Source organism: Varroa destructor, unplaced genomic scaffold (genome assembly GCF_002443255.2).
Source record: "Varroa destructor unplaced genomic scaffold, Vdes_3.0 BEIS01000007.1, whole genome shotgun sequence".
Taxonomy (NCBI): domain Eukaryota; kingdom Metazoa; phylum Arthropoda; class Arachnida; order Mesostigmata; family Varroidae; genus Varroa; species Varroa destructor.
Genome location: NW_019211460.1, coordinates 16,010,907 through 16,033,812, shown reverse-complemented (window position 1 = coordinate 16,033,812; position 22,906 = coordinate 16,010,907). Strand labels below are relative to the sequence as shown.

At 43.3% G+C, this 22,906-nt stretch overlaps 1 protein-coding gene and 1 long non-coding RNA gene across 4 annotated transcripts in view; one reads left to right on the top strand and one right to left on the bottom strand.

Moving 5' to 3' along the window:
• Nucleotides 1-22,906, bottom strand: part of pico (ras-associated and pleckstrin homology domains-containing protein pico) — a 212,191-nt gene that overhangs the window by 163,604 nt on the left and 25,681 nt on the right. The gene's annotated exons all lie outside the window — the stretch shown is intronic.
• On the top strand, nt 624-19,651 carry LOC147754377 (uncharacterized). Its single transcript, XR_015317926.1, has 3 exons — nt 624-792; nt 1,588-1,904; nt 18,749-19,651. It is a non-coding gene; the product is annotated as an uncharacterized LOC147754377 (long non-coding RNA).

Below are 22,906 nucleotides of genomic sequence, written 5' to 3'. Positions count from 1 at the left end.
GCTTCGTCTGAGACAGCAGATGCATCAGTTCGCACGAGCCCACGTTGGGTCACCGTCGTGCGTCTACAATTCTAGTGAAAGTCGAACCTGAGTCGACTGGAAGGCACAAAAATGGCCCATAAAAATAGTTTTTTTCTTCTTAGGTTTTATTGCCTACTATTACTGTGAGATAACAAATATAACTATTTTAAATAAAAGCAAACAAACTATCTTCAATGTCTATAGAATACATGATTAGTATAGCAGGCAGGATAAAAAGAAAGCAATGCAATGCTCGATACCAGTGATTGTTCGTTAGCCCCGTTTACCAACATCAAACATTTGCCTCTTTGGTATGCCTTTGTTTTGTGTCTATCGAAAACTAGGGACTAATTAATTTTGCAGAAAGTCGAAACGTGTCCATCCAATTAAGCCGCTTTTTCGATCGATTAATAACACCGTAAATGGGGTAAAAATAGACCTGATAACAGTCGTTTATGAATAAATACAAGCAAAAGCAATTAAAAAAAAAAAAGATTCTTTACCACTTGGAGACGTAGTGGCATGGTAAGGAGGTAGCGAGCCAAGGTAAAAGAAGCGACAGTCGCAGAAAGATATGACCGTCAACAGCGCCATTAGTGGCAATGGTAAAAATCACCAATCATGACTATATAACCAGCAAAGAGAAACGTATCTCCTCGGTAAAATCGGACGCTTGCGCTTCGTCCTGGAAAAAATCGTCGAATAGTAGCAGACGATAAAAACAACCAGCAGTTAGTAAAGTGTACTGCCGGTTTGGCTCTGTTTGTAAAGGTAAGTGGAAAACCGATATACGAAATTAAGTCCGTCCTTGCTATATTTTGACCGACAAGAAGGGCGTGCAGCTATTGTAAGGTTCAATCAAAATCGGTTATTTATAGTTATTATTATTATTAATAATAATAATGTCAAAAATACACAATCAATAAAACGTTTCGAGTCGGAACATCGCAGCATTTATTTATTTGCGGATAGTCCAAGCAAAAGGTTTTCCTATGTCTGTCATAAGCGTGTATTGTATTATCATAAAAATGGGTAATTGCATGCAAGAACAAATCACATGGTAATAAACAATGTTTTCTTATTGACGTGTTTAGTTATTAGAGCAATGTGGTACATGAATATTTTTCATTTTCAAACAACAATCGCCACTCACTGCGCTATCATGGGGATGCACTATCTGACAATATCTATATTTCCATTGTTTTGGCTTATTTCCCATATGATCCTTACGACACAGAATCGTATGTGCTTTTCAAATGATCGACGCTGTTGTGTGGCTTAATTTGTCCTTGCATTATTCTGGCTTGTATAAGTTTGAGTAAACGCGGAATTGGTCACGGTACAACTAGAGATATTATGTTTACCGTACTGGTAGCTTGGAACTTAGCAGGGAATGACAAATTATGCAAATATAAGAAATGTTAACGATACATACACTAAGCAGGAAGACTTAAAATTTAAGCATTTCGTGGACTATGCGCCTCTAGAAGACCGATAATAACTAGGCTATTAAATATCCTAGCCTTGTAGAACCTTACGAGTGATAAGCGTCTGAATTTACTCCAGGAAAAATGGGTTCAAATCAACGCTCATTCGTCAAATGATTGTTCCTCGAAGGTTAGAGCTCCGCGAATTAAACGAGGTGATTTTAGGCGAAAGCACACTACGTGAACAGTGCAAAGGGCTCAAGAATTTTATATCGGAGTATTGAAAATCCGCCAACAGGTGACCAGAAGCTAGAATTCGAATGATAAAAATACTTTGACCCAACCGGTAAGGCTATTGACGAAAGCAACATGTGATGAACTTGACACTCAAATTCAGTAAACAAAAAACCTGCCTGGAACGTACACTTGCCAGAGACGAAGCATGGAAGAAAACAGGTGAGAAAATAGTGTCGTCCTGGGAACAAATCGAGTTCGGTTGCAAGGTCTAGTAACGTAATAATGGTAGTTACAGTGCGTATCAGGAACAGCATGAGACTCATAGAGCGTTAACAGAACAATTGAAAACACGCAGTCTAGCTACCTTACGATAACGCCAGATCCCGTCGCCCTGTCTCAGTTACTTTCTTGATTGAGCAAAGGAATATCTAACGTTAGCAAAAAGGGCAACTGGTGGGCATGCATATTCCACTACAGATTTACTTCGAGAAGATATAAATCGAAAGTTTATGTATAGAAACGCGAATAGTAAGTATATAATTATCCAAAAGCCCCCTCGAGCGCTGTAACAAACATGTAAAAAATAATAGACAGCACCTTTATCATATATATGTATATGCATATAATCATTATTTTAGCCCAAATAGTTTAAGAGTTGGTTAAGTTTAAGATACGGTGGATCCGCCTGTAACGACCTTATATATATATATATATATATATGTGTACTAGGGACGAGGGGTCCGCATGCACAGGTTTCTTCGATTCAGTGTTCTTCTTCATTCATATAACGGTTGTATGTGTCTGTGCAGTACTTGTTAGAAAATACGATGTTTTTTTTTTGTTAAAAATATTGCTTCGACATTTCACCAGCGTTACCGTTCACGTTCGATCAGATCGAGGCCTTAATGCTTCTAAAATATTATCGTTGTCGTCACCTTGGCTGCCTCTTAATGCAAGCGGCGAACGACTTTGATTTGATTTTCCCTGCCCTGGCTACGTAAGTAAACGTTTCAATAGTGTAGCTGTTTAACGTTCGTGTCATCCACCGGCATCTATATCCTACCTAGAAAGTGGTTCGCCGCGTGACGTGAGGGCCTCGACCAAAGCGGGCTTTTCCTGTCAGCAAAAGTCAATCACACTAGTCACTTAACCAAGCAGCCTACTTATTATTACACACTTTTTTCTGCGAATACTTTTTCCCCTTCTTCTGCTGTTGTCTTCGCCGAGGCAGCAGGAGTTCCTGCCGCTGCTTCGTCTGCAGTTTCCAGTTTCTAGGCGCTTCCATCTCATCGGAAATACCGCACACAGTCAGTCATAGGTAACCGTAATTAGGGTAGTGATATTCCGCTCGCTGCAATCAACAGCGTATCAGAAAGTAACAAATCATTTGTATCTCATAAACCGGGCTCGACAAGACAATATCCAGAGAAATAGATAATGTTACTCAGAACTCAGATACCCGTGTGTGCTTTTGTAGTGTGCGTATGTATATCTAGCTATTTGCTCGAACAATAGGGTAATAGACTACTGCATAAAGCTGTTTATCATGCTTGATATTGGCGAAATAATGAAGGTACCGCTTGTATAAGACACGCAGTATAAGGACTCGTACGATGCCAAAAAGCATGCCACTACGTTTACCATAGAGCAATAACTGTGTTAGTTGTGAGTGAGAGGATGAAAATTATTTGAATTGATCATGCTCATGTAATTGTGATATGAAAAAATACCCTATGCTTCCATGTAGTCACAGGTTCAGACATGGATCTCAGACTCATTTCCATGCATTAGTGTTCAAGAACTCAAATCCTGAAACGTGTCAATGTGAGATTACTTGGGATGTACCCAATGATGATTGATACTAGAACTATACGTGCTCTAGCGAGTACCCGCCCATCGTTAGCACCGCCAATGCGGTGTGTGTACGCGTCCACGCCCTTCAAATTCAAATGCAGTCATTTAGCAGCGTATGATATAGCTATCAAACATTATCTAGTATAGTTCACTTCCGAATAAGAACCATGAATCGGCTTGATAGACGGGTGCTATCGAACTTGCTTGTGAGATGGCATTACATTGCTCGTTCCTTTCGCTTTCCAATCCTTCCGATACTGTTCGGGTTACATCTTGTCCGTGCCAAAAACAAATACAAACGACTCTCCTTTTTCCTCTGTTTGCTTGCTTATATATTGACTAATGCTGCTACTATTTCGTCTCTACGTTTCGGGTTAAAGCAGATACAACAGAATTCGACTTAATCGCTTCCTCTGAGCATTTTCCCACTCTCTAGGAAAAAAGCATCCAACTGTCCTGGTTTAGTCGCTAAGGTCGTTTCAGTATTAAAAGTCCACGCCGTTGTCTTATGTCGCTGTGTGCTTCTGCCAGTCTCAAATTAGCTGCTGCAGGCGACCGTGCTAGCATCTTTCAGAAAGACGTACCTGGCCATTCTATATATTATATGTATATCTACCATCTCGTCTAGCAGTTTGTCAGCCTGTCACTCCATTCCACTCACAGGTAAGTCGTTATCCAGCCCTAGTCATGTTGGCAGGCAGCCAGCCAGGCGCGGAAATCATGGCCACAGTTGGCATTCATTGACTGGTCGCCAGTGGCACGCCATCAGCAGAACCCATAGCCGACCACTAACCCACACAGGCGTTCATTCGGAGTTCTATCTTTGCGTGGCGCTTCTAGCGTCGAGCAGGCTTTTACTCTCCAAGTCGTCCTCGTAGATGTTAGACCGCATAGTCGACACCGTTGGCTGGGCTCTGTTGTGTTCTGTGCGCCGCATCGACCCTGTCGGTAGCATGTGATAGCCGTTGCCGCGTCAATTGCATCCTTCTCGCTGTTGTAGCTGTCGCATCTTGAAATACCGCGAGCGACTGGACGGAACAAGGGCTATAACAGCTCACTAGATGGCGGCGGCGGCTAGCACTGGAGGCCCCTCGACCAGTTAAGCTCTGTTACTGCCGCCATCGCTACCGCTTCTGACTATAGTTCTGCTTTCTAGGGAATAGGCAACAGCAGCAACACGAACGACAACGGTCGGCCATAAGCAGCAGGAGCAGGACGCCGCCATTGTTGGGATATATCTTCTTCTCAGTTGACGGCCGTGAATGCGTTCCTATGGGGATAGTCACGCTGATGCTGGACGTTGCGTTGTGCCATTGACAGAACGGTAGAAATATAAACAGAAAGGAGGCTTATCGGGAAAGGCAGAGCATGAGTCTGTGTGTAGAAACGAGTCAACGAGCGATAACCAGCGTTGAGTCTGGGTCTACGTTTTGCTGCTTTAGTTAGGAGCAAACTTACTAAAATGGCTCACACAAACGTTCCGCGCTCGCGGTGCAACACTGTGGACCTGACACCCGCACACGCCTATCGCGCCAGAGTCACAACAAACCAACAAAAAAATTAGAGAGCAACAACATTCACTCAACCCTTTGTGTGTTCTGACTTCTTTCTATGGTAGTATAGTATTATGGCATACGGTATAGTTGGCTGGATATCACGCCAGACCCGGCGGCCGCCACTCTCTGCTACCTTGAACAGCAAAAAGAGGATCGTTTTTCGCATGCAGACTACGGCGAAGGGCATAGGCAGTCTAGAGTAGGATAGACAACGATCATGTCTGAAAGAGATACATGGTACTACTCGAGCAGGCGCTTTTTGCCATCTGACTGCTCGACCGCCCTCCTGCCCACCACGGCACTGGGCAGAGCGCACGCTACGCCACGGAAGTTAGTGACTTACTTGAGGGGAGCAACTCGCTGAACGGAAGGATGTGGAGACGAACGAACAAGATAGCCAATGAACGATCGGAGTCAAATCGAAAGGGAGTCCTTCTTCTCAACGTCGTGGACCATAAATACAGTAGCAGTGCTGTTAGCAACTGTGAGTTCAAAGACGGTTAACGTGCGGTTCTGATCTATGCGTTACTGCTTTTATTGTGTCAACGATTCCTCCGCCAATCCATTCAAGGTGGCCGTTTATCGAGTTAAACTAGCATGCTGTATATAATTTGTAAGTAGTAAGAAATACAGCCACACAGCGCTTATGAATCCTGGGTCGACATAGGCTTTATTGTTGATAGTAGCCAATTGATGATGCCACTTACTATTTAGTATAATACATATAATCTATAATTCAAGTTATGAATGAAGCCAACCATCGCTAGCCTAAAGATGGTATAATGCGTTTGCGACATAAAAAGAAAACAAATACTGTGAAAGATTTCGACCATGTTAAAATGAATAACACCTGCCCTTAAAAAAACGAAGAAGCGAAGCTTTTTCCACCGGAATCAGTACCATCAAACATACGAGGAGCGCGGGTCTTGCTCTTTGCTGGTCTCGTTTCTGTGCTTCTTCCCCTCCTAGAAGCCCTGGTCAATACATGTTACAAGCTACTTAACAGTGTCAGCCTTTTGCACTAAAGTCATTTTTACTTTCGTCCTAAAATCTAGTATTCACCCCTCGTAAGGCTTTCTCTACTACGGGCAGACGCATAAACACACTGGCAGAGCGTCTGCGTGTTGCGTCCCCTATGCACGAATCTCTGCTTCATTTCTCAGTGTTGAGGGACGAAGACTAGATGCATGCCGCATTCTAGATAGGAGCTATGGGAGACATACATGACTGAGAGCGATTTTAAGCGAAGACGGTATTAAGATATTTAAATAACGTTAGCACTACTCCATCATGACTGACGCGGTGGTGCTACGGGCTGTACGCCTGCACTGCTCCGTTCTGAAGGACCACCAGATTACCGCTAGGCCATGCCACCCACCTAGGCGCCGTGACACGATCAACTCGACCACAGTTTACTTGAGCGTCGGGCGTTAAACAAGCGGCACAGAAAGCACTTTTTTTTCTGCTCCTATCTCCCCATGTTCTCGCCCCGCGTCTGTTTCATCCCACAGCGCGAGTGGTCGATGAGAAAATGGAAAATACCCGAGGAACGAAGCGAGCTACGAACGAGTTGTCGGTAGCGGAACCGGCGAAAGAAAGGCCGAGAAGAAGCTAACGTTGCCTTACTGACTGACTGACGGCTGGCAGGCAGACACCAAGTCAGGCTAGACCAGGCGAGACGAGGCTCTATCGACGAGGACCCACATATCCAGTGGCAATGACGACGATTTGAGGACGCTGCTACTGTTGTCGAGAAAAGCGCACTGGGTGGCCCTGTTACGGATGGCACAGCCTGGGGACGCACAAAGCGGTGAAGAATCGATAGGTATTGCTGCAGCTACAAAATACAATAATAAACATTATTGGTGGCATCAATGGTAGGCAGAGTCCGGCAGGGACGCCCCAAGCCCCTGAGTACGTTGAAACAGGAAGCCCATCCGCCGAAAAAAAAACTCGATCAGCTAAGGGAGTGGCGAAGCTGCGATGAGGAAAAAGATCTATGATACCAGACGAACTAGCGGCTACATGAGTAGTAAAACGGCAAGATAGAAATTGGGCTGGAGAAGATCAGCAACCTGGACATGGCTACGTCCTTCATCTTCGGGTGCCTTTGTGCTTTCGACTTCCTGTAGAAGCTAATGTAATTATTATGAGATTTTTCATCCATACGAACCACTGGTTGGGCAAGCCTGCTTCCAAATGATGACGGGGTCTTCGGCATTGTGTCTTTGTCGATTTTGCATTCTTTCGCTCTATCCTTCTTTTTACCGTTCAGTTGCCGAAGTAGCTTTTGATGGCTAAGTCTACAGTATATTTAAATACGCGTAAAGAATCGTGCGTTAGCTTAGGGTCGGCCGTATCATAGGTATGGTGGCAGCGGTGGTATGATCGGAAGGAAACGACAGTAACGATCTATTGAACACACTCGCGAATTTCTGTTTGCAATCAGGAATAGAAAAAATGCAACAGAAAAATGAAAAAAACAAATAATCGTAACCAGGACAGCGTTACGGATTATATGTGTGGGGAAACCTGCGTTTTCCTGAAGCTAACGCGTTGAACGTGGGTTTGTCTCGAACTGAGGACTCTCGCATTTAAAATTATATTTGTATGTGTTCACATAAACACAACTGACTGTGTATGTATGTATCTGCATCCATTAACAAAATAAGTGTATATTTTGTCAACTGATGCGATTACGGTAGGTCTTAGTAATGATTACTACTACCGACAAACATAACATAAGAAAATTAATACAGGTAAGCGAAGCGACCTCAACGCAGAACTTCCTACATAACGCGCATGGAAGTTAAGCAACAATAAGTCGATTCCTCTAGTGCGGTTCATTTGAACATTCTCGAATACCCCTATAGTAGCAAAAAAGATTATCATGCTTATACATTATGCAGTATGAAAATCAATGCGTTAACTAGTTCTATAAAAATATCATATGCTTCTATAAATTATAGAATAGAATAAGAAAATAAGTAGGAATCAAAGCAAATGATAGTTGGCACTTCAAGGTACCTTGTTGAAAGAACACGTCCATAGATGTTTGCCCTGTTTCGTAAAACAGTAAAAGAAATATCGGCGTCTTTTACTATTTTAGATGGGTCGAATCTTGTGGATACCGTATGTACCATAAAAGTAGCTGCCACTAAAAAACAAAACGCTGGCTACCCCAGGGACCTGTATATAAAAGCGAATTAACTCAAGAGAGGCACCACGGTGTCGCCGCGCGAATGTTATCGACGACAAAAAGAAAAATCGTTTTGCCGAAAAATTCGTTCTCTCAGGGAATGGACAGGGATGTGGCAGCTTCGTAGGACGCCTTTATGACCCGGGGCGCCTTCGTTACATTGATGCCTCTAGCACGTAGTTAAGCGCAAGGTAACGCCGCGCTTTAACTACGTAAACTAGTAATGTAAATAATGGAGAATGACGTTTTTCTGCTATTTAATTTTTATATATCACATACAAGAAACTACTCAGCAGAGTTAAGCCGTTTGGTGCACGATACCAGATTTCGTACTTTGGCTTGCAGTAGTCCAACATGTCGAGATCAGTCAAGAGTATTCGCTTCGGAACACTTGGTTAAATCGGAGACAAAATAATTGTTTTCGAATTTATCGATGAACTTCGAAGTCCACCCCGCACCCTTTCCCCCCACACACACACACAGATCAACGTTCACAACAGATAATAGCCAACATTGACAGCTTTTGGACACGCTACATCGTTCATCTTCTTCACACAGGTCTTTATATCTCGATGTGAGTTTAAGAGTTTAAGTATACCTTGTGTCGCCTGCGTTCTTACTGTTATCACTAATGCCTGCCATCATTAGACAGTAAGCAACAACCGTCGAAGCAGCTGGAGAAGCGATAAGGAAGGCGTCACGCGGTCTTCCACTACGATAGACAACAGACAGACAAACTGCGTAGAAATAGATCGCAAATCAGTTAAGTGGCCATCGATACGCTGCTAACTTCACAATATTAGCAAATACGCTGTAGTCTGGTCGTATTGCTTCGGATAATCCACTGAGATCTTTCAAGGTTTTCCCCTCTTTTGAATATGTTTTCTCATACGTTCTATCCTATGACCCGCTCTAATGTACTGCTGTTTGCAGAATGCGGGCCAGATTGACCGACTGGGCATCTGGGAGCAATCTTTGTTGGGCACGATTGTGCCACAAGTCGCTGAGCAATATTGATCATGGTGTTAAAAGCGATACTGTTTTTAGTTAAAGATAGATAGCATACATACACACACACACACACACACACACACACACACACACACACACACACACACACACACACGTATACAGTAGGTAATCTTGCGATTGTTCGTCTGTTGAACGAATCTGTTGACAAAAGTTCAAAACAACCATGTAATTATCTAACTATTAGCACTTTTTGCAATGTTTAAATATGTCCAACAAGCATGAGATGACGAACTAAACAAAAGAAATTGCATGCGTGTTTCTCATCAAGAAAAACAATGGCACTAACGTGAAATCTTTTTAAAGCTTCCATGATATTCCTAATACGATAAACAAACAGACGCATTTGCTAGCACGAATCATGTTTCTGCCATGTTTTGTTTCGACTTTGCCATCTATCCACTTTCTGCGTTCGTCGTTTGTGCGATTTCAGATATCCTAAGGATTTAGAACTAGAAGTATAGCGACGTTTTGTTCGTTGTCATGATGGTGGAGAACGAACCACTGCTCACATTCAGCCAGAGGTAGTTATGCTCAGCACCACAACACGGTTGAACCTCGGAGTCCAGTACCTTCCTCCCTTGCCCTGCAATGAACTGCACACATGCAGTCGGAAGGGCAATAAACAGAATGACAACTACTGCCATTTCTTCCTGTGCTGAGAATCAGGCTACACTCCAGGGAAGATGCTGGCTTATAATATCTGAGATAGTCGAAGCACTTCCACCGAAGCCATTGCTACCACTGCCCCTGCCTTTATTTGTGGCGTAGTCGAGGTTGCTTACCACAGTTTCCCAGTACCTTCTCTTTTACCTCCACCCAGTCACCACGAACATCCCCACGTCCCTCCGAGTCATTGGTGAAATGTTAAACGCCAGGATTGGGCTGGCACGACGGCAAGTCTCCGTTGCGTCGACTGAGTGCTGTTCGTCTTTATCTGGGCAATGGACGGAGATCCAATCTCGATTCGAGTCTACTTATCATCCGAAGACACTAGCAGATAGAAGGAATAGGCGGATCTGCCTCGATCCGATACTGCAGACAGAAGGTTCATGCGGAACCCCTTGGCTAGTGCAATACACCCCTCAGCTAGACCTGCTAGTAAAGGATGAGTCGGAACCTGCCCTAACCGCCATTATGACTGTAAGGATATCGGTGGGTCCTCTCAAAGCACACGTTACCTATTGACATTCAGTAAAGGTTTTGGCATAATTCGCCGTTAGATACAAACGATTCTAACGGTTAGTCATAGGATCTCGGTCTGTAGATGTCTAACATATATATAAGTTACTATTACACCTGCCGTTACAAAGTTATGTTCTCTTGGCACCAAAAGCGACTAACCAAATTCGAGCAGCAGTACGGTACACACTTTTTTTAACACCCGGCGACGACTTCATAAGAGCAGGACAACCGCTACCGTCCTTGGAAGGAATGGCTACATTAATGAGCACGATGGAGGCATGCGATAAATATTCATTGGTCACAACATTAAAGCTACCTGCCCAGACGTAAATAAGCCTTGACGTTTGCTGAAGACCCAAAAGCTGAGCAGTAAATAGAATAGCGTAGGATCGCGTTGTGTACACTTGTTATTTTCCACTTCTGACCCGTAAAGCGAGATTTGACTTCCGGCAATAAACGTTACCACTGGCGAATTAACGTAGTCGCAGTAAGTGTAAAATTCGTATATATAAAAAGTATTTAAAATTTGTAAAACACGATAACTGGCCTCTACTCTAATTTTCATTTTACTGGATTTTCGTTTTATTGGATACATATTATTGTTATTTTCAAACGAATTTAGGCGTTTGACGAAAACCGCTCTTACTTCTAGGGATAGCATTGCGTATCATTAACATTAACGCCTTACATCTTAGCCTTATGTGCGCCGTTATAACAACGGATCGAGGCGTCTGCGTCGCTTACTCAGATACTAAGAGTCTGTTGCTCATTCTGCCTTCTGTTTCAAATTTCGTTTTCCTACTTATACCCTTAGCGACTTATGTACGTTTTACCAAATTAAGGATACCTACGCATAAGGGGGAAGTTAGGCGGCTGATCTCTCAGCCCCTTCTTGAATCATCCAGATGCCGAGTTTAGTTTTGGGCTTGGCACCTGTTTGGTATCACCTGCAGTATCGCCCTTTGACTGAAGTACGCTTTAAAAGGATGTCTGTACGCGTTATAGGCGGAACTTCTTGCTTCTTTGGACATTCCGACTATGGCTGCCTATGGCATGTGACAACCGCTGTGTTGTATTTCGTGCCTCGTACCTTACGGAAGAGACTACGGCTGACAGGTACTGCGCGCGTTCCGGCGAGAAAAGCGATCATGGGCGGTAATTGAACTGTCGGATGTTCATAAGTTGGTTTTAATCATAATCATTTTCAGTTGACTCTCTGTCACTTTGTTTTGCTCAGTGTTTAGGTTAACGCCGCTGACGTGCGGGATATACACGAACTGCAAAGGGGCAGTGGCCAAGGAGCGACGGAGGGAGAGGTTAGGTGTAGCGGCAGAAAGGGTGCGTGCCACGTTTGGCGTCTTTCATCGTCACGGAAAAACTAAAAATACTAAAAAAAGAGAAATTGCACTATTGGACAAAAGGCAGATATTTGCATGATGCCAAGCGAAGCATTCACTCAGTGCTATTGGGCAGCAACCTTACTGTCCGGCCTATAGAAATTACATGTGTTGGGGTACCAGTTAAAATAGCGGCCACCCACATTGGACTCCAATTTGCCAATTTTGTTTCCTGAAAGCGGTTGCTGATCGTTTCAATTGCAAGATAGAATAAAATTACTACAAATAAAGATCGAGTCATTTGATTCGTTGAGTCCGTCGGCGATAGTACCACTCGCACATAGGTACGTAATAGATAAGACAATAGAATGTGTAACATAAATAAATATCCCTCAGTGGCCCTCACGTGACACAGTACAACTTCTTTGAGAGAATCCTTTTCTAATTATAATGGCTAAATATAGGACTACCCTGTGGGAAGTAATTATAGTAATAAAAAACACTGCCAGTCTGACAGGTGGCTTCTTGCCCCCCAACTCCTTAAACTAGTAACCATTAACCGGAGCTATGTTAAAACGTATACGTAGAGCGATATTTACTTAACGAATACCTGTCGTCGCACGCATTTTACGCACCCTTTCACGCATTGCATTTATTAATCGAGGTTACCTTCACAGGGATAGCTTCAAAAAAAAAGTTAGCATTCGATCAATGACAACTGCGCTACCTATGGGAAGAACAGGACTAAAATTGAAAATCCTATATTAGTACATTTAAATCTGTTTATTCGAGTTTAATTAATGGTTGCTATAGTATACAAAAGCCTCACTAGTATTATTATCCTTGGTACAACATTAAGTAGAAGCACTCGTTGCGTAATCTTTTACACCGATTGATCCTTGAAAAAGAAAAACTACATAACCAAAATTACCAGTTAAGAAAATTATAACATGCACTCGTCACTGTGTTAATCTACGCAAGTCTTGGTGATGCTTTACACAGACATGCTCACAGACCGGGGATATCCTGGTCAGCCAAATCCCATAGGAAAGTGGGCCCTTTACAGATATCTGCATGTGCGTACGCCCACTTGGCCAGCTATCCAAGGCAATTGAAGTGTTGTTTCGGCCCTTCCATATCTTTCATACTTTAACAACGTAGCAATGATAACAACAATAACAGCAATAGAAGCACTAGATCTTGCCGCCTGCAACAATGCAGGCACAAGCCGTTGCCTTTCGAGGGCTGACTCACTCAGTCTCACGCTGCCCCGGCCAAGCTCCATGCCAAACTATATACGTTCGGTAGCGACGGTCACAGTACGTTCTACTACCTTTATAGCTATTGCAGTAACATCTATCTTCACCTATCGCAATGTCTGTCTAACGTGCCAGCGGTGGGGGCAGAACGTGGGACCCGAGATATATATTTTTGCTACAAAGTCACCACAACCCATCGTGGCAAGACACGTCATGCCTTAGTCAATACCATCCTACGCTGACGAAGTCTTTCTGCACTCGCCAGACGGGGGTGGCCGCCCACTCGATCGACTGGGGAGGGCTCGTGAACGTCACGTAATGAGTTGCGTCTCAATGGCTTGGAATCTATAGGATCCGGCAGTAACCAGCTTTGTCTCATTCATTCATCAATTCACCATGGATGTGCTAATGTGAAAGTGTGCTAGTTCGGCGGTGTTGGTATATTACGTAGTAGCAGCAATAACTGCTGTGTTGACCGGCCACATTGAAAGTTCTCGTTCTAATTGAACCAAGGGCAAAGCTCGAGCTCGTGTTAAGCCCACTTCCTTGCCAACTCTAAGAACGAAAGGTCCTATTCTATTCCAGCAGATTGCTCCCGCATCATCTCTATTGTTGCCACCCCGAGGCTACCTTAAATGGTGCAACGTTCGTGTTGATGCAAACCCGCGATCTATACGCATCATAATGTCAGCGTAATGAAAACGCATTATGTTCGTTGCAATGAACGAAGCTGTTAGCCCGTTTGCAGTTGATTCGCAGTATATAGAATCTGCTACGACCAGGAATCTCGTTGCGGGGGTGTGAAGTCAAGCGCCAATCAAGCAAGCAAGAAAAGCGTGCATTACAGATAATCATGCTACACAAAGTTTAAATCCTACTGCATTGAAGTGTGTCAGGGATAAATCGAGACGTCCGTTTTGTGTTGCTCGCTAACCGATTTTGGCCTGTTTAGTACATTTACTACTCTGATACAATACCAACTAAAAGCTGTGAATGGTAAGCGTTATGGAATCTAACCGTAACCGGCAAATGGTATACTGTCTAGAAATTACGAATTTTGAATGGCTTCGATATGGACTGAAACTCAATCAAATACTAGCACTAGTCGTCAAATATCGAAAAGTAGTTGAAGACTTCAGGAAAATGTTCATGCTATAGGGCTGAAAGGCCGAAGCTAGCGTAGTTTGTGGTCCATAGTCGCTGACGTTTATTCTAAACGTCGCCGAGGCCGCTGCTTCGTTAAAGGGGATATGGTTTCAGGTCTGAACACCCTTTGCCGAAAGGAGCTCGTTCATCCATTTAAGTTATGGGTTACTCCTCTCAGTTTCCGCTGTAGCTATGCTAATAGACGCAAATGTCTTAACGTCTGACTGGTTCTGTCTGACCTGAGTGAATTCGGATATCTGCTTACGACAACAGGGCACTGAACTCACCCGTCTTTCCTCAGGATGATGGATCCCAACCATAGACTGCCGCCAGAAACCACACAGTCCGTTACCTGAACAAAGGAAGAATACCTAGAACCGACCGAAGGTGAAGGAGTCTTCAATGTTCTAAAATCACAGACTCACGCAGATTGAAGCCAAAGATCGCCGAAACAAAAGTAACTAGATGGGAAGTAACCTCAAAATAACTTTTCTTGAAAGAGTGAATGAACATATTCGTTAGTCCTCAACCTATAGATGAAGGCGAAGTGAGTTAAAAGTGAACGAAGTTTTCCGAATAAGCTATGCTTAGGTTAACTGAGGCATTTGCAAAATTATCGGTGATCGTTGAAATATATGGCTAAACCTGGCACCACTAAAATGACAACAGAGCGATTACTTCTATAACCAAGCGCCACCTACTTAAACAATTATGGTTTTATGTCGATAATAACAATAATAAGGGCTTCTACATATCTATATACGATAAAGTACACCATCGCGCTAACCGAATTTATAGTTAGATGATACAATCAAAAATGCATACGATTCCAGTGTCTGATAACAGTTGTCATCCGTCACAACAACGGCAGCATAAACCTTTATTATTATTATTATTATTATTGTGCCGCAACTACGTACACGGCGCTAGCGCACTTTATATATTAATACCCCTAACTCATTCTCGAAAAAAACACAGCCAGTTACAATCCGAAACTACTCCACATTGTTCTCTGTATAATCGACTCGTTGACACCAAAAGGGCCTTTCTCAGCGGCCCCGTGACTTCTGTGCGAATTCCGCAGCGGCATTTCGTTGCCGCTATAGTTTCTCCGTCACTGCCGTTACTATCCTCTTGTTCACTGAGCGTAACGAAAGAAATTGGAGAAGCGGAGTTCCAGCCAGCTGATATATATAGTTGTATAAGAATTGCTTTTTACTGAGTTTTCCTTTTATCGTCCTGTCTTTCGCCTCTCGTCGCAATTGAATAACTTGTTGTTGTTATTGTTGATACTGCTGTTGCTGAACGACACCGCAGTAGCAGTCGACAACACGGGATAGGGTTGGTCTGCGTACGTTTTAATTTTAAGACCGGCCTTAAACGAGCCGAAGCACCAACAATGGCCACTGCAACAAAGAACCCGATGAAAGACGACGGTAGCCAGTGCTGTGGAGTCATGATAATTCGCACCGGGTGGTAAATACTTCGAAGTTAGTCTCCGCTCGGGTATAGCATCTTTCTCGCTTTCCCCTTTTCTCAAGCCAATAGGAGATCGTTATTGAAAAGAGGGAGACGAAATGGGAAAAAAGAAGAAACACGAAGCTAGTTGCGCCAGCAAGGTAGCGCTGTAGTCCATGCACAAGGCTATTGCATCAACAAGGCCATCGGCTTCGGCCCTATCCACCTACAGCCCAACCATCGTAAACTATTCGGCCTGAAAACTGCCTAATCATACCCATTGCCATCTTTCCTCCGACAAGAAATACAACAACTACGCGAAAGACAATGTATTTAATTCGACGACAGTGGCGACAATAAGGTAATAGCGTAAATGAGGTGAACTAAAGTCACTCAGGTAACAAGAGGGTGATAAGAATCGCATGGTATACATATATATACATCTCTCTCTCTCTCTCTCTCTGTCGCTGCTAGCGCCCGTATTCTTCGAAATTCCAGTACCAGCATGACGTAAGGCAGGCTGTGGCATTGAAATAAAATATAGTCGTGGTACCTAAGCGGCGAACACTAAGAGCAGCAATGCGTGCACATAGATCAACAAATAAAAAGTACCGACACAGAAAGCATTAACGTATTTTATGGCTTATAAAATGACTCAGATGAAGCCCAGCCCATCCCATCCCATAAGAGTAAGTCATGCTGTAAATATAACACTTAATTTTGAAGTCTAACTTCACGTTTATCGGACACGATGTGTATTACACTTCATGCAAGCATGTATTTTAGATAAATGCGTATTGACTAGAGAAGCTTATGAGCGCAGATCCATTGTCACTCCAGCAACGAGGTCCGTATCAGTTAAAGGTAGTCAAGGACTTTTCCAGTTTTTCATTGTCCTAATTTGCATGATGATACCGTCATGTATTTTGGACGATAATACACAATATGTTGCCCGTAACTATTGGATATGAAATGGGAAAAATGTAACTCTCAATAAACACGGGACACATTGTTAACGTACGAAATCACGAATGTGTTTAGCTAGCTTGCGAAGAAAACGAAGGCGCTTATATAACGAGCCGTGCCTAAAAGAGATGCCTTGAGTTCTAGAAGCAATCAATTAGAAAATAACCCATTTTATAGTTACTGTTTTCAACGCCATTTCCATAGTTCGTTAAAAAACCTAGAAAACTTCTAAGGTGAATAGGGTATGACGAAGACGTGAACTCAAGCAGTTTTTCTTTGACTAGAGAATTCTACCAACTATGTATTGGTTTTCAGGAGTGCGTCTTTTGATGCGCTGATAAGTCACACGAACTAAATAGTGATAAGCGAATTAGTGAGGCTATCACTATATTTATTAGCATTTCTCGTTACATGCTATAGATCGGATCCGTCAATAGTTATAGCTAATTATAGTGATGATCTAACTGAACAACCAGTTAGGTTTTGAGAGTTTCGCATTCATACCAGATAAGGCTTTAAGCCCAATTACTATCGCCTCCTAATCACAATACAAGTTCCCCAAAGTCAGCTCATTTTCAAAAAAAGATTGTTTTTTCTGCGTGGCGTGTAACCTTTAAGTCAGAACGTAAGCCAGCTAAAAGCTTGTATGGTCTACGCGGCTTACCATAATCAGAGCGCACATATTCGTATCTTTTGATTGTTTGTAGCTCTGTCACCCATACTACCGTGTATCCAGATCAAAATCACGACGATCGCTCGTTATTTCAAGTACAAGTTACCCTTCCACCCCTTCTCTCTTTCTCTTCTTATTCTATCGATTCATTTTTGCTAAGGCCCTGAAGAAGCAGGTTTCGGGCGCGCCCTCTTCGCCGATGCGGTGCCAAGCCACCCCGTAAACCGACTAAGTCTGCCATAAACGTGTGGCAGTTAGATGGGGGCTCGGCCGCCTCGATCCCATTTATTCATGCGGTCATCTTCTCTTCTATTCATAATTCGGCGGAACGCGGGGGAGGTGTGGGGCGGCTTTTACATACATTTATTTATTACGCACACCTGGCGGGCAGGGAACCGCTGTTGCGCACATCTTTGGCGCAGCGAAATTGTTGTTCAGGGTTCAGAAATAGCAGACGAAAAGCAGCAACAACGACAGCAACGAATACAGACGAAAGCAGATGTCATAATGAAGCGTTTTATGCACGTTGATTGGAGGACATAGATATTTTGACTAATAACTAACGTCATTGTGGAGGTGTTAAGCGCTCTGGCTAGTTCATCGTTCCAAAGTTAATCCTTGAACAGTATTAAATAGGTAATCAAAATATGCTCGGTAAATGCTATCTACAGGACGTTTTTTATTTGGCCGAACTATCGGCCGATCTGAAGTTAGTAATTATCATTAGATATTAACTTCAAAAACGCTTTGCTCATAGGCATTGTAAGCAAGCTGTATCGAACTATCTCATAATGGCATCGTTACATGCCTCTGTAACTAGTGAGATTAAAGAGTAACAAACAAATATACCGTCTATGATACTGGGAACAGAAAATTCAGAACATTTTAACTATTTAGTTGCTTTTGTTTTTGTTCCATTGCGCCGCAGAACGGGCGTGCTACATATATTTTAAAATACTGAATAAACTTCAAATGTATGCTTTGTTCCAAGTGGGCAGCAGACGACAGACACAAAAACAGCACAATGTCCATAGTCCTTTGAGGAGATAGCTTCACAAGAGGGCTGCACCGTACAGGATTTACCGTATCTTAGTATATCTCTCAAAACGACAGATACCGCGGCAGAACTCACGTCCATCCCTACGGCCAACTGTGTGAGACAGCCAACATCCACGTAGGCAACAAATAGGGCGCGCGCAAAAACAAGGATCAGTGGCGTTCAGCACAATTATTTTCTCCAGCAGCAGGGTCAAGAATAGGGATGCGCTGGGAAACCTGAACATTTGGGCTTCTCTGCGCTCTGTCCGCTTAAACAGTAACAACAATCAGGCGAAGATGTAAATTCTAAAGTAAATATACAGGTAAGATGAGTAAAAAGCAATTTTTTTCCCATTTTGTCAGACTTTCCTCGACCAGCACCAGCCTTTTGGCGTCATTTATCAAGCATCAAAAGGCAAATAACAGCCTCATCGTTGTCTAACTCAGCTATAGCAATGGCGTCAACAGTCTGCTGCGGCTGACTATGTCGCTCAGCTCTACCTACGCGTCGGCCAGTGTAGTTAGTCTCATCAAGCGTTGCTCGATTAGTCGCGAATACCAATGACGCTGGTGGAGTTGACCGAGACAGAATTTGCGTAGGACGGGCCGGCGTCGCCGCTTTACGCCGCTGTCGCTGCCAGCCAAAACTCAACGAAACGTAAGAGAAGGGAAATGAAATGCCTTTGGCAATTTCGTCGGTGGCATCGCCATTGCTCTCAGCCCCTGCCACCTCGACGCTTTTCCGTTGAACCGCTTTCCTCTCTAGTAGTGGTGATACCTCTTCTCTCACAAAAGAACGCCACTTCTGCATGTGCTTTTACTGAAAAAAATTGCCATCGCCAGATGATGACAGTGAAGACGACAATGGCAGCAGCTTCAATCTCTGTAACGTGAAAGGAAGAGCGTCGGGAGACGATGCATCTGATAGGTACCGAAAAAGAGTTTCACCCCTGTGGGAACTCAATAAGATCGAAACACTCGTGGCAGAACCAGCAGCAATCGATTGAAGTCAATGAGAACCACTAATGATTGATATGCGAAAAAAAATCGAGGTGATGACACCGTGTAGCCAGATGGAAGAGTGGGTTCTTGTAAGAAGCCTATAAGACGCCACTTTTCTTGCTACGTTGATGGCCGGGCATGTAGCTTGTGGTTGTTTAAATCATGTCAGTTAAAGATATTTCTAAATGCAATTATTTGCGTAGGTGCGTGTTTCGTTTGTGTTCATGGTTTAAATATAAATGCAATATAAATCGCTTATAAACAAAAAAAGTGCGTTGTTCTTGACTTCATATTCCTTATGATGATCGCCAGATACTTCGCGAGCGTGTAAAAAGGGCAGACATTGAACTAGTGCGATAGCTAACTATACTTAATGAGATGCATAAACTGTAAGTGCTGGCGATGCGTCAGGCCAAGGCATCGAAGGCTCTTTTTATTAGGGCACACACTACAACAAATTGTGTAACACTACCGCTCAGATAAAATCTCAATTTCATTTTTATTAATTCGAACTTTTCGTAAATGATTGAAGAGAAATAAATAGCTTAACCTAACAAGTCGAAATTAAGTTTTAGGTAATTTTTTGCTTAAAATTACCAATAAGTTAAGGTAATAGAATATCACGAATTTTTAAGAACAGAAATCGATACGCGAAACTCAGGGCTCAAGTCGATGCCTCATCAATTACACATTATTCTACCGAGTTTAGTGGGGGCTGGAACGTTACAGTGTCTTTCTCTGAACCAAATCACAACAGAGGATCGTATACTACATCTCTATAGGGGCAAGACGTCCACCACAGATTGTTGACCACGTCTAAAATCTTCTGCTGGTCGAAATGCCCACGGAATTCCTCCTTTTATATAATGAGATAAATATCTCGGAAATAACGAAGCGATTGATCTGAAATCAAGATACGGGCTTCGCTCGAGGATTGTGCTTTTAAACTTCTGAAAACCCAACACAGTTTCGGTTTTTAGAAGGACGATAAAACATCAGTACACGCAAATATGTTTAAAGGTATGATCTATGGAACATAATTAATGAACGACCAGTTTCTTATATGATGGCTTGTTTAGAGATTATTTGAGTGTTGCTTTGTATTTTTAGAACATGTAACTGCTTTATTTAAAAACGACTCTGCCCTACAGGTGCTTTTGCTTACAACTGTATGTTCAAAGAATAAGTTTTTTTGTTTGTCATATTTACACAGGATTGTACGTCCAATACTTTACTAATGCTACAAAGATGTGATAGCTCCTATTGACCGCTCATGAAAGTTCCTCTAGGCTGCTCATTTGCTGAGTCAACGTGAGCTCCTATGACTTGGAGCTGGCCCCATCCAACCAACTCTCGTTTTACTAAATCTAGCTTAGATACGGGCTGCTAGCATATATTTTCCATTTGTTGATCTGCTGTATAGTGACCGATACCAGCGATAATATGGCAGCTCGGCGTCATCATCCAATTTCCAGTGCCTCCAGTACTTCCTTTTCTCTTCCACTCCAACAAACCGTGCCAGTACGATCATGTTTCATCCCTCGTGAGGAAACCGCTCGTATAGGAGAGCCGTATGGGAGTATTCCTTGACTCGAATCAGACGAAACCGTATTTAGCAACCATCAGACACTCGAACAGCGGCCACAAATGCGACGTAGCCAATCCGGACACTAGGGTTGTAGGAGGTGGCAGCCGGGCCTTGCTTTCACTTCGTTTCTCATCCCAAAGTCCTGAAATTAGCTTCGTCTCTCCGAAGTGGCCAAACGAAGTATATGTAGCAGCAACGCTGACCATTGGACGCGGGTAGAGTAGTTCGGAAAGAAGGAAAAGCAGTCATACAACAAGCAAAGGCCTATTGCCTACATCATTTCTTCATCAGAAAAGGTAGCAATGCACACACACTCGTAGCATATTCACAGTTGTACTTATCATGCTAGACGAACTGTATATGAAAACCGAACGAAATATTCGTGCCGTATTTTTTTTCCATTGGTTATCTCAGTTTATCTCTACGGCGCCCGTAAACGTCGTCTATTGTAATCAATTTTTTTGCAACTTAACAATGGTTATCCATAGGCAGTTTCGTATTGTATTATTCATTTGCGTTTAGCGGCGTGGTTCTTTTGGTGGCTGACAACAAGGGGGTATGCTGGAGGCAGCGAAAAGTGCGGTCAAAGCTCTGAGGTGAGCCATAGTTGCAAATATGGCTGATAAAACATTTCGCTGGCTGTTGCTGCTGCTGTTGTTGTACTCGTTTCTGTTATTATTGTTGTTGTCGCTGCTGTTCCCGTCATTCTCAATAGTGGGCACTGTCATACAAATTTCCATTTAAAAAAGCAAAGCACAGTTTAATGCTTATCTCTTTCTAAAGGGCGTATCTCAGTTGTTGCCAGAGAGACCTTAGTCTAATTCTTTATCAAGATTAATCTTCTCCTCCGCGACAGAACCAGGCTCACAGCCGTTAGTTATTCGGATCCTCTAAGCAACTGGAATCTCGACCTGAGAAGTTGAAACCAGTATCAGGATGCCGAAAACGGTTAACGGAACTTGCTGCACACAACGTTGTCCGGTACTCCGGGTAAAAAGAAGCGGCAGTGGCGCTGGCGGCATATGCTTCTCCTGATCCTCTGAGGACTACATGTCGATCAGTCGGGGACAGAAGCAACCAAATAGGACAAAAGCTATATACAGCGACAGCGAAAGTTCTGGCAGTACTAATTGTTATATGTCCTTATCCTGCTTGTTTTGCTCTTCTCAGACCCAATTAGGGTATTACACTCTTGTGTAGGTTGAGGAACGCGGACGCCTTGGCGCGCGCTGATGGCGCGAAAAAGAAAGCTCTCAGACGCGGTCAGTCGCTCAGTCCTCGGGGGCATATAATACACGACCGGAATGCCATTAAAGGGAACCCAGCAAGCCTTAGCCGCCGTAAACTGTCGCCCGCTCCTCTGCACAAATGCGGGCATTGAGCGATGCGCTTGTGATACTAACGGGATCCCCACATCGACCTCGGCAGCAACGGCAGCGGTCCAATGGCTTTTCCACTTACCGATGAACGCTTCTAGTAGTAGCTTGATTTCAAGCTCCCATTTTGTCTCCTATACATGGCCGGCCGCGTTTCTCTCATAGCCCTTATGCTGATTTCATCTGGAGTGAAGAGATACTCGGCTCCTTCTCAAGCGCTATCAACTTGACATCTATTGTACGAGAATGAGGACTGCCAAAGGCCGAGAACAGATGCTCCGCGTTACTGCAATAAGATCTTGCCCCTTTCAATCACACAAACCGACTTTGCCGAAAAACCTCTCTGCTGTTAAGTGCCACTATAATTGCTAAGCAGGCCACGATTTCTATAGCCGAACCTTTTTCAAACTGCTTTCGACCATCGATTTCGTCAGCTTTTCATGCCGGCGGTGGTGATGATGACGATTACATCTGTGTGCGATGAAACTGGTGCACTCTTCGCCCACTTTGAGTATATAGAAGTCAAAAGCAAACATAGTCGAAAACAAAACTTTT